Below are 12,259 nucleotides of genomic sequence, written 5' to 3'. Positions count from 1 at the left end.
GGTGTTCGGGGAAAGGTCCCTGGTGGGCTCTCACATAATAAGTATATGAATTTGACATGAAAACCCCATGTCCCAAGTGTGTCGCAAAATTGGCATCCTGTCTCACCCGACGTGTTTAAGTCTTATTTTACTCTCTTGTATTCATGGGTTCCACCCTGTTGTCATCATACGGCCTTCCTGTGTACTGTTTCTGAGTTACTGTGTCTTACTTTAAGGTCATCCCACACACACACACACACACACACACACACACACGTGCGCACTCTCACACACACACACACACACACACACACACACACACACCGACTGTGTGTAATTGATTATAGCCATCAGCGGTTGGTATAATATTCACATATTATGTATTGCTATTGGGAGAGTGATACAGAAACAGTCCCACTGAGAAGTGAGAGTGAGGTAGAAAGAGCAAACATACTTCAGGAAGACAGCTTAGTCAGCTGAGAACTCACACAGACACACACACACACACACACACACACACACACAAAATGACTGGTGAATCATCCCAGTTTTCTCGAGAGCCCTGATGCAAATCTACCCAAACAGTGGTGGCACGCAAGCAGCAGCCGTCTGGGCGTTGTGCCAGCCCATGAAAGGGAGACACAGTGTGCTAGGGACAGGCGAGGTCATGCTGTTTTCCAACTCTGCAGGTTTAATGGGCATGCGTAAAAAAAAAGAAGTTTCATGTGATGTGTGGAAAAAAATGGAAACAGTACTATGTCAAGGTAAAGTCAGGAGTTCAGGTCCCGTGCAGTTATGGCGTTTACTTCGGCACAGAAAAAGGAAGAATCATTAAAGTGTGTTTTTCAGTGCAAAATGCTGTGTTAGAAAAGTGATTATGAGCTGCTATACTTACCTTGATCTGTTCGTTACAGCAGTTCATTTCCTTACGCACTTTGGGTTGAGACTACCAATTGCAAATTTAACAGAATTTTAAGCCAAAAAAGATCATTCATTGCTGCAAGGTCTTGGAATCACCCTCAATGATGCAAGTCAGGAGCAAATCCAAGAAAGAACAACATTTTCTGAATTTATTATGAAAAATGTATTTCAGAGCTACAAAATGCAACAAAAGGTATTGCAGGATATACTATAATGACTAATACAATGCACTTAAACTTGACATAAAGTACACACTTATGTGCTTATTCTCAGAGGAATGCATTTAGTGTGTCTGGCTTTTTGTTTTCTGTCACATCTGAGAGCTCAGGCATGTTGGTTGTGTAACAGGCAACAGGTAACAGATACACCCCCTGGGCACAAATCTCTGGACATATGCCAGTATGTATTTAAAACATCTACCTCCAGGGGGCTCACCGGTACAAGATTCCTCACTCATCGCTCTCCATAAGGGGACATCTGAGCAACTATAAAGTGACTCCAATGATTATTTCACAGTATGACTGTAGATTAGCACATAATTTACAGACATGACACACAATTTGCCTGCCGTTGTTATTATCTTGCACTGTGATATGGGCAAAATCTAAGCAGTCAAATCAGGTTGTGAGGCTGTTCAATTCTATTCAGTTCAATTAAATTTTATTCATAGTTCCGAATCATAACAAAGGTTATCTCAAGACACTTTACATGCAGAGTAGGTCTAGACCCCAATCTATGACTTATTTATGATTTACAGAGACAACAATTCCTCCATGGGCAGTAGCACGTTGCACTATCTTTAAACATCCTTATACAGTATTGATCCAGCAATCTTGCGCACACAGTGGTGAAAACCTTCCTTTCAATGGGCAAGAAAGTTGAACAGACTCAGCTCTTTGTCCGAAGGCCATCTGTGTTCTTACTGGTTTGCTTAATCGGGGACTGTGTTTTTACCTGGTATGCAGTCGTGATTGTGTGACCACTCAGACAGTTTTTGACTAAAGTTCTATAAAAATGTCTGTTTAAACTGCAAATAGAAATGATGGTGTAATGTTTTGAGTTAATGTAATAGTGCAAAACTTTACTTTTACTCCTTACCTTTCTAACTGACTATTGTTTTGCAGTCATCTACTGCAGCTGTTAGGACAGGGATCAGCTGTGTGTGCTGTGTAGCCTCAGGCCTCTAGGTGCCAACTCATACTACCTGCACTACCTGTGTCTTAGTAGTGGTGTTGCATCAGCAGTTCTGAGATGGACTACCATGTGAGAAGTTCACTTCCTGGCTTATACAATGTTTTACCACACTGCAAAAAACTGTACTAGTATATGTCCTTTCACTGACAATGTGCCTGCATCTAGAGAGCTGGATTTCTTGGGGACAAAATTAAAGTTTAAAACACAAACTGCAATTCCAGCGACTAGTTTCACATCTGTGGCAGTAAATGTCCCGGGTGTGAATGTGTGGAACTGAATGAATGTGAAGCAAAGTGTTGCTGGCAAACATGCATCCTGAACTGACTTTTTCCTGGATGTACTAAGGTTGGAAAAACAACTCTAGGATTTTTTTTTGGGGGGGGGGGGGGGCATGAACGTGGTGTTAGAAAGCTATGGCATTTTAGTAACTTGTGTCCTCAGTGGAGCAGACAAACTGACTTGTGCCAGCGTGCAATCAGCACAGCCTCCTACCCGTATCCTGACAAGTGAAGTGGGAGCCAAATTACTGCATCTGCTGTATGTCTCCAACAGTCTCGCCTGGGTCAAGCTGACCGTTAAACATTTGTCGTCCATGTGGAGGACAGCACTGTGGAGACAGAAGACTATTGAGAAAGGATATGCATGCTAGAAGAGCATCTGCACCATTTTTTCAGCGCCTGTGTGTGGGTTCTTACACTATCCCTGTTTCCAGATTGATCAATAATGTTACAGCTCATGTAACAACTTGGCCGCTATCTTCACAACAACTTACCACCAGCTGCCAGGAGCTCTTTAACTTGCAAACAAACAAATACTTGCCTGGCTGCGATTTTATAGCTCTCTTATAAAGCTGTTTTTTTTGGGATGGTAATCTCGCCCAATCTCTTTTAATTTGTTTGGCTTTTAGTGTTCCCATAAGAGACTCCTCTCCTTGGCAGACGAATAAGCCCCTGCTTGGAGTTTGATGGTGCCAAACTGCTCGAAGGAAACAAGTTTAGTTAAAGCTGAACAGAGTACTATGTGGCTAAACCTTTCCCTGAAACAAGTGTACACACACACACACACACACACACACACACACATATTAGAGCTGTATGTGGTAAGTTGCTACTGGAAAAACCCATGTTTTCAGTTTCAGTTTAGTAGTATGTTTGGGATGTCATGTTACTAGCATCACATCACGTTACACTGCAGTTACCGTAAGTGGAAGTGATTTACGCTTATTTGATTTTGACTGGTTCCTTTGTTTTAACAGGATAGATCACAAAGCTGTTTACGATGTTTTTCACATGCAATACCTACAAAGATTAAATGCACTATACCAAATGTAGCCCAGAAACACACATACATGTGATACTACACATGTTTTACTATCTTATCGTATTATTGTATATAATCAGTTGTACATTCCAACAAATACCAACCTGTTTTTATCCCAATTCTTCACATACTGGCATTTCAGGACCCCTTGGTGTCGCTTGTCAGTGCACTGGGTACAACCTGAATGTGAAACTGTTACACTCCATTGTTTATTACCCTCCATGCATTACAGTTGCTCAAGACTGTTTGATCATTTTCAAAGTATTTAATTAGTCTTCTCAAATGGTGCCACTCGCAGGCCTCCTGACAGATGTGCGATCTTTCACTGGAGGTATTTTCAAAACAGGAAGCAGATCCACCCTAACGTTGGACCTTTGGGCGAGGGTCCTTTTCACCACAGTTCTTGATTGCTGTCACAGATAGAGGAAGTTTGTGGTCACCAAACAGTTACCTCAGTGTCTCAGGGCTGCATCAGTAGGGCGCGATGGGAAAACGGAGAGATGTCGCCTCAATGTCACATGTTCTACTTCCGTATATCGCTGAGGTATAAAAGCCGGAGGAGTTATTTTTGTGCTCACAACACGCCTGTGCTGCAACTGAACAACAGGTTGAGTATGTGTGTCATTGTGTGGTGTTGCCTAGGATCTTGCAAAACTAGCAGTTTTTTGAAATGTTGTAGTCTTGAGAAATCGAGAAACCTGGGGTTTTCTTTCATTAGTAATTTGACATTCATAAACAAGGTGTTAAGAGAGGGAGTGTTCACAACAGTTTTTGGAAGTCAAGTGTTTTATGAAAAACACTATACTTTTCAAATTTACAATATTGTGTCATTAACACATTAAATATTGTGCCTTTTTTCATATAGTTTTCATATTGGGCATGGAAGCTCGAATGACAAGGTGTATGGTTTTGTCCTGTTTGTCCCTGAAGGTAGAGTCATTTTGTAAGAAGTGCCAGCTGAATGAGATGGAAATCATATGTTACTGTGTATATGTTTGCATGGGTGTTTGTGTGTGGGTGTGAATGTCTACTTCTATCCTATTATAGGTGACTTCTTTTAAATCGCGCATTTGTAAAGACTTTTTATTGTCTTTTTACACCATCATCTGTTATTTTGATTTAATTTGTAATGATTCACCTGTCATTGTACTGCGTATTTAAACTTGTCCTAATGTTAATCTTGCTTTGTTGATGTGCATACATGTGTAGGTGCTTTTGCTTTGCACAGCATAGTACTTTGTAAACTTCTGTTTTCTAAAGGTGCTATATAAATAAAGTTAGAATTATTACTACATGTGTTTATGCTAATGTGTTTGTGTGTGTCTCTGTGCTTTGAGTATGAGATTTCTCTCCTTTACTATCAGCTCACAGCACTAATTTCCCCAAGAGCCAAATTCAGACTTATACTGCATTAATAATCCTTGGTTGACTGATGTTGTATAACTTTGTTTAACCAGAACAACCATTAGAAATTGGAAAGGGTATAATTTGTCAGGCAGTTGACATTCAGTTCCAAAAACACACTTCATTTCCTGTATGACTATAAAACACCAGACCTAACATGAAAAGGTTGGATTATTACATAAAGAATTCTGAGCAGTGAGGTAGCTGTTTCATTTTGCTGTATGAACACTGGAAACATATTAACCTATTTAGTCGACATCTTGCACTACTTTAATGGGAAAAATAAAGAATATGAAAACATATTCCAACCATTTCATAACATGCCTGAAATTAACTAAAAAGGCGACAAAAGACTGTATTTATTTTCTTTTTAGATCATGCTAAAGGTGACCAGGACCCTCTGAAGCATGCTTAGGCCTACTATCCACAAAGGCCAGATAACTGCTTGCTGAATTGTTTTGTATCAGTATGTTGGAGCATTATGCTACAGAAGAGTTAGTGTTTTTAGGAAATCTGCCCAGGGACACAGCGCGTGTTTGCAAACACAACCAAAGATAAACAGACAGTAAAGCATTTGCCAACAGGCCATGTTGCCCACAGATAGGAAGCTATCTGAATGGGATATTATATAACCACCTCTCAGCTCAAACCAGTATATAGAAGCAGTGTTCTGCTGCAATACCTGAAATGAAATGTCATCACCTCTGGATTACCACTGCCTGAGCTGGGCGGTGGCTCACTCTGCTGTGATCTCAGCTTGGAAGGGCATATGAGGCCTAGCAGTCAAACAGGGTCACATGCAGTAGGTGATATACAGATACAAGCACACACATAAGAACATTAAAACATTTATATGTTACATAATATGACGAATAAGGCATTAGTTTTAAATGGCTTGGCAAAAGCCTATAATGAAGGCTATAAGTGATCCAACATTGTAAAAGTTCTTCAATGTCAATGGTTTTAAATTTGTACCTAAAGCTTGAAAAAGCAGGCAAGACAGTCTATATTATTACTCTGAATCTGGTTATTAACAATTTGTGGTTTCTTGTAAGCCTAAGCAGGCTGTGCATATCTGAAGGCTTCTCTGTGTGTTAAGTCGAGTGTGCACACCCAAACTCGCATGAAATCTGCCACTCCAAAGCGCACACTTTGCACGCAAACAAACCAAGTCCTCACCTGCAGCTGCACTGGTCTTGGCTGGCTGGAGCTGTCATCGCAGTGGCTGTTGTTTGACGCTCTCCAGGGAGACAGTATTAATTGGTCATTTATTTTTTCACCTGTCAGGGGAATGTTATGTAATTTCAGCAAACTGGCAGCAAGGTCGCAACATTTCACGTGATCAACCTGCTATTAGCAGGAAAGGCATGCTGAAGGGGTTTTGAAACACTGTGGTAAATATAAAACAGCGTAATTATGTGTCAAATTTCTAATATTACAACATAATTATACTTGATATGTGTGTGCTTGTGTTGTCATATGTGTACAGTCTGTGTACTGTGCATATGCATTCATGTCCGATGAGGATTTTGTCGCTCATAAATCTGGAGCATTTGCTCTGATTGTCTAATTATGCTGTTGATGGGTTTGCAGTCTTGTTTCATACAGATGGTCAGGGGTGCTTTGTACGTTGGTAGCAAACGCCGTGGGCAGTGATAAAACGGTGGTATTTGATGTCCTGGGATGAGAACGTGCTGTCCAGCATGCTTTTCTTGTTCAACGAACGGTTCGAATATACTGCACTCACTTAAAATCTTCTTTGCGAAACACTTGTGTGTATAACACTGCATGCCTTAAATGGTCTATTCTCTCAATCGATCAGATTAATGAGAATACCAGTTCTCAGGACTGTAGGTTTTGTAGGTGAAGGTCATCTTACTTTTGGTTAAACAGCCACTTCCCGGATCACATGAGACTACAGGTCAGGTGTACAGTATTCACTATTAATATTCATCTGTTGCCATGCATTGGACTCATATTGGTTTCCTAAGGAGCTGTAGTTTGTGCTCCAGTTGGCATACACAGTGAAAGAGATTTCTGTCAAACATTAAGCTCACTGTATTTGCCTAATGCACTGTGCTGTGCTTCCCATTTATATGTGAAATCTCTGTAAAAGGTCATGTCTGCCTTTGAGAAGAAGCCACAAGTGAATCTGACCTACTTACTATAGACCTGCACCAGTTTCCCTAGATTAAAGTTATTTGACCTCTAAGTGGATCCGTACTTGAGATTTTGATTTATTTAAACCCAGTTCAGGTTGAAAAGAAATAAGACTTACCCAAGGCAATCCTTCTGCAACTGTTGACTGGAATGTCAGCACGCAGTTGTGCAAGATATCCTCTGAAGTATTTTCCCACACCCTGAAATCTGTTTCAAAATAATTGCCAACCTAAAAGTAACAGTGCAACTTACACTGTGTCTTTCACATTGACTAAACAGGCACATTAGTTTAGAAGAAATAACTCAACATGGTAGGAAAGAAATGTGACTTACAGTATGTTTGTACATTATCTTCTTAAGTTCTTGGTATGTATATCTATTCAACTCATATCTTTATTTTACTACCAGTATTATTCATCCCTATTGTCTGAAACTAAAGGTCGCCTTTCAAAGATAGTGAATGCTTAGGTAATGTTTATGATTCAGGTTCCCAAGGGTTTTTTTGTGAAATCGTAATCCTTAAACCCAGAGGGAAAAGTAAGGTTTCTGACTCTGCAGGAGTGCCTGCTCCATGTGTACCGGCTCATGCCTCTGTAGACTTGAAAAAGCCAGCATACACTAACGCCTCAATGCCTCTTGCCTCCGCTGCCCTCTATGAGCCGGAACATTTTTTCATCCGAGTTAAGACCAGTTCAGACCAAAGATTTGTGACACTGGCCTGTCTCATTTCGACTCAAGCCAGTTGATAGGGTTACCTGCGACTCAGCTTGTCGATTCGCCAGCAGCCAACTTTTGACTGAAGGTACAGTGCCCTGAAAAAGTATTTGCCCCTTACATATATCTTCTGTTCTTGCTTTTTTGTCTGCAGGCCTCACTTGCCTCAGTTAAGATCAATGTTCATGATTCAACAACAAGAAAGAGACAGAAAGAAAGCATCCTCAGGAGAGTTCCAAGGCCAAAACCACCGCTGACCAAAAAGAATACAACAGCCCGGCTCACATACGTTTGTCGAAAGAACATCTTGATGATCCCAAAGACTTTATAAAAATATTATAAAATAAATTATATTAAAAATATTATGTGGACTAACGAAAAGTGGAAAGTGGAACTTGTTGGAAGGTGTACGTCCCATTACATCTGATGTAAAACTAACACAGCATTTCAGAAAAAGAACATCATTGCAACAGTCAAACATGGTGGTGGTGGTGTGATGGTCTGGGCCTGCTTTGATGATTCAGGACCTGGATGACATGCTGTAATTGATGGAACGATGAATTCTGCTCTCTACCAGAAAATCATGAAGGAGAATGTCTGGCCGTCAGTCTGTGACCTTAAGCTCAAGTGTACTTAGGTCATGCAAAAAATCTATAAGGGGGCAAATATTTTTTCACAGCACTGTACATCACCTGTTTCAACAGGCGATTAGCAATATCAAAGTCCGCTGGTCAAGTCAGTTACAAACTGTCAGCTGGTCAAAATGACAGAGTTTTAGACAAAGGCTCGACGAGCATGCATGTGAGAGAGAAAGAGAGACGGACAGAGAGAAAGGGTCGAGCAAGCTATAGAATAAAAAGAGTGAGCGGCGTAATCGAGAACAAAGCATGGAATCAGAGCAATGTTATTTGCGCCGTTTCATCATTACTAGAAATGCATCTGTAGCATGTATCTCACTCATTTATATTGTAAATGCTACAAATTATATCCAGCTACAAAAAAGCCTGAAGTCTGAAGTTGGAACGGAATCACAGCGAATCGTTCCTATAGAGATGATAAACTGTCTTGTCTAGTCGTGTTGGCAGGATTCAGGATGTTGCTGCACATTGCAAGTAGTTGCAAGCCTTTGGTCTGAACTGAATCAGTCTGCTAATATATTCAGTGGGCATTTCTAACATCAGCCAGACAGGTTGTTCGCCCCAACATTGGAACGTTTTCTCATTTATAAAGCATTTTGTAAATATAAACTCATTTGAATGTAACAATATATCCCAGAGTTTTCTCCAGCAAGCCAAATAATCTTTAAGAGTCATGCTAACCTTTAAATAAGTTAATTATTATTGGTGCACAGTAAGTGCCTCATCAGCTTTCAAAAGCCCCCATGAGTCAAAATGTCCTCGTTATCCCCTCTTTCTTCCCCATCTTCTACTAATCCTTGAAATGCACCCCTGACTACCCTCTCTGTCTACTTCTGTCCCCTTCTACTAAGCACTTGTTTTGCAAATGTCCCCCTGCGGGAGGTGGTGGAAGGAGGCTGTGAGTTGTAGCCAGTCATAAAGCATTGTGAATGGGTGAGCAGCTTGTACCAGACACATACGGGGTTGTTAGCTGTCTGGATCCCAGGACTTAATCCGTACGCTGGTAGGAGTTAATAAGGGTTTAGAGACGGGGGACTGTCTATTTAGGCAGAGCTTGAATGTCCTGGTTGGGTTGATGTGGCATTCAGGAATGTCCCTGCGTAGTCAAACACGTGTGTGCACAACTGCATGGGTATGCAGATGTACCTCATACTGCACAGTAACGCACACAAAAACGTGAGTGACCACAGAAAATACTCTTGTTGTAACCATGGAAACACTACTTATACTTTGTGCTATGTTATCACTTAAACTCACAACTAAATGTTTTTTATTTTGGTTAACAGGTAGCCTAATGGTGGCTTCCTAATATAGATAATATTAGTCTCCTCAGGCCCACCTCTTCAATAACATTTTCCTCTTCAGTCACCTCATCGTGCATCATCCCTTTTACAGCAGATTGCGGCGCCAGCCCATCCATTCTGAATGAGCACCTCGCAGAGTGGTGGGAAAAGATGGCTGTATGTTTCCACGCCTGCCAGTAAACCTTCGGCGGGTGTAATCATCCTGCCCCCGGGTATCCAATCACCCATCCCTGAGGACAGGAAGTCAGCGGTCTTCGGTCTTGGGCATTGCATTGGAAACAACTCCTTCCTGTGTCATAGGCATATTGGTGCACATATGCAAGCACTGACACAATCAAACCCCCCCCCCACAAAAAAAAGGCATAACACCCCTACACACACATGCATGCACTCAGCAGCATGGTGCTACTAATCTGGTCAGCAGGAATATTGCTCACTGTACCTGCTTAGCTCCCTGGGGCCTGGCTGGGAAATGCAGTGCGTCAGACAGTTAGAAACCTTTTCATTTTCTTCCAGTGAAGGCTGCTTGGCTGTAAACACTACTGTATGTGTTCTATACAGCACAAATTGAATGTTGTGCTTTCTTTCAAAATCCCGGTTTAAAATTGCTGAGATTTGCTTTTTTATGAAACTTTGCTCCAGTAAAAAAAATGCCATTTCTAGAACAGTTGGGTTTCATGTATAGGTTAAACAAATCATTTTAATTTCCTCACTTTTCCATGCTGATCTGTAGAAAATGCAAGTTTGAAAAATACCAGAAACAAGCTTTTTGCAGAAAATAGGATTAATATGCAACTTTGTGTTTGGTGATGGATGAATATGGTGATGGGGATAGGATAGATATGCTGTTGCTTCATATTTTCATACCTTATCATTTGGTTTGAGGGTTGATGATGCATCACTCTAAGCCTTTTCAAGGGTTGTTATTATAGTAGTTATACAGTATATGGAATATGTAGGATTCCGTATGCATATATATATATATACTTTTTTTTGCACTGCAACTGTGCCTGTGCCCAGCAGGCCCCTCAGTAATATAAATTGTGTATAGTAGTAGCATGATATTTGTAATGCTATCAATAATTCTGTCCTGTTCCAGGAAGTGAGAAGGCAGGGCTCACTTATTGTTTGCTGTTACAAAGAACATTCGTTTTGTTTTTTTTTGCAGAGCTGACTAGACTATTTTAACTGTAAACAACACTTAATATCTTGTGTTGGCAAAAAATGTTGCCCTTTTTCTTTAAGATCAAAATGTTTGGAGCTGGAGTTGTGAGTTGGACCAGCAGATTTGGATGTGAGACATTGAGATTTAACTTTGCAGTAAGTTTGGAGAGTGAGAAAGATTTATCACTAAGTACATGAGTTTCACAACTATAATCATAAATCAGGGTTGCCTTCTCATGCTACACTGTTGAACACAAATTGAGATGAGCAATGATCTAATCCCTGATCAAAAGAAGACTTGGCATTTTCTCAGAAGGTGTTGTTGCCCCCGGGATGTACATTTCTCAGTAAATTAAGCATATAGTAAATAACTGTCAGTAATAAGTGAGGTTTTCAAGATCGTTACACGTCACATTTCTTAATTAATTTAAACTTTTACCCTGTAATTGTACACTCACCTGTTCATTTGGTTAGCTTGTGTATAATGTTCAAGACTTACTCGAAGCTCAGTGAAGTTTATGATCACAGAGGAGAATTTATTTTTATTTATTTATAATTGTATTCATTTATTTATGGCAAGCATTAAAGCTTTAATTCATAACTTTATAGAAAAAGTTTATAAACATTTTTGAGGATACTGTCATTAAATCCTGACAGCGCAGTGAGCAAGAAGTGTGTGTGAAAAAGTAATGTGGCTCTAAATCTCTGTGTGTGCTCCCAATGTCATTCGCTGGATTTCCACAGTCGACCAATCAGAGCTGAGGAGTCTCTGGCACAGTGTCAATGCCTGCTCATGAGCCCACTCATTGAAAGTTAGTGACCTCAGCTTTAACTTGGGATTGTATGCTTCAACTCTGGCAGAGAATGGCAACAAGATGTTCATCTGCAGCAACACCAATAAATGAAGGCCAAAACAAATTAATGAGTGACTAATTGTATAAAAAGGTGAATCATAAATAACTGTTAGTGAATATTAGGAATTATAAATATGTTGTCTTCTGTTAAACTTTTTGCTTCTTACCTAAAACAAGGCTAAACAAAAGAACAAAGACGAAAAAACAGTACATCCACTATTTTGGTTGAATATCATTAGCAGCCACAGCCTTGTTTCCCTGGAAGTCACACCAGCAATGGTTGCCACAGGAAGCACGCCTCACCCCCCTGGTAGAGCTCCACTATCCTCTCTCTTTTTGGCTGAATTTACTCTCATTATTCTTGATCTGCTGATGGCCGCACCCACACAACTGGCACCAGCCCATGCCGCATGTCTCAGGTTCTGCACCTCAACTAACCCTAATTCCAAAGGAGAACAAAAAAGAACACTGTATCAGCAATGACCAAGACTCGTCAGGCGAGTTCAAACAATAGCTGAAGCAACACTGGCACATTTATACTTCAAGTCGGTCCTTACAAGGAAGTCTTATGACTGACCTGATTCCGGATGGTTGCTGAACATGACTG

General features: G+C 40.5%; 1 long non-coding RNA gene across 1 annotated transcript; it reads right to left on the bottom strand.

Moving 5' to 3' along the window:
* Positions 1-2,606: 2,606 nt before the first annotated feature.
* On the bottom strand, positions 2,607-6,097 carry LOC310948727. The gene is made up of 3 exons (XR_014593255.1): positions 5,998-6,097; positions 5,501-5,594; positions 2,607-3,824 (listed from the first exon to the last, which is right to left on the bottom strand). It is a non-coding gene; the product is annotated as an uncharacterized lncRNA (long non-coding RNA).
* Positions 6,098-12,259: the final 6,162 nt, after the last annotated feature.

The sequence above is a fragment of the Echiichthys vipera genome, assembly GCF_963691815.1.
Source record: "Echiichthys vipera genome assembly, chromosome: 6".
NCBI classification, from domain to species: Eukaryota; Metazoa; Chordata; class Actinopteri; order Perciformes; family Trachinidae; genus Echiichthys; species Echiichthys vipera.
The sequence above is the reverse complement of the archived record's forward strand: the minus strand, read 5'-3'. Positions and strand labels throughout refer to the sequence as shown.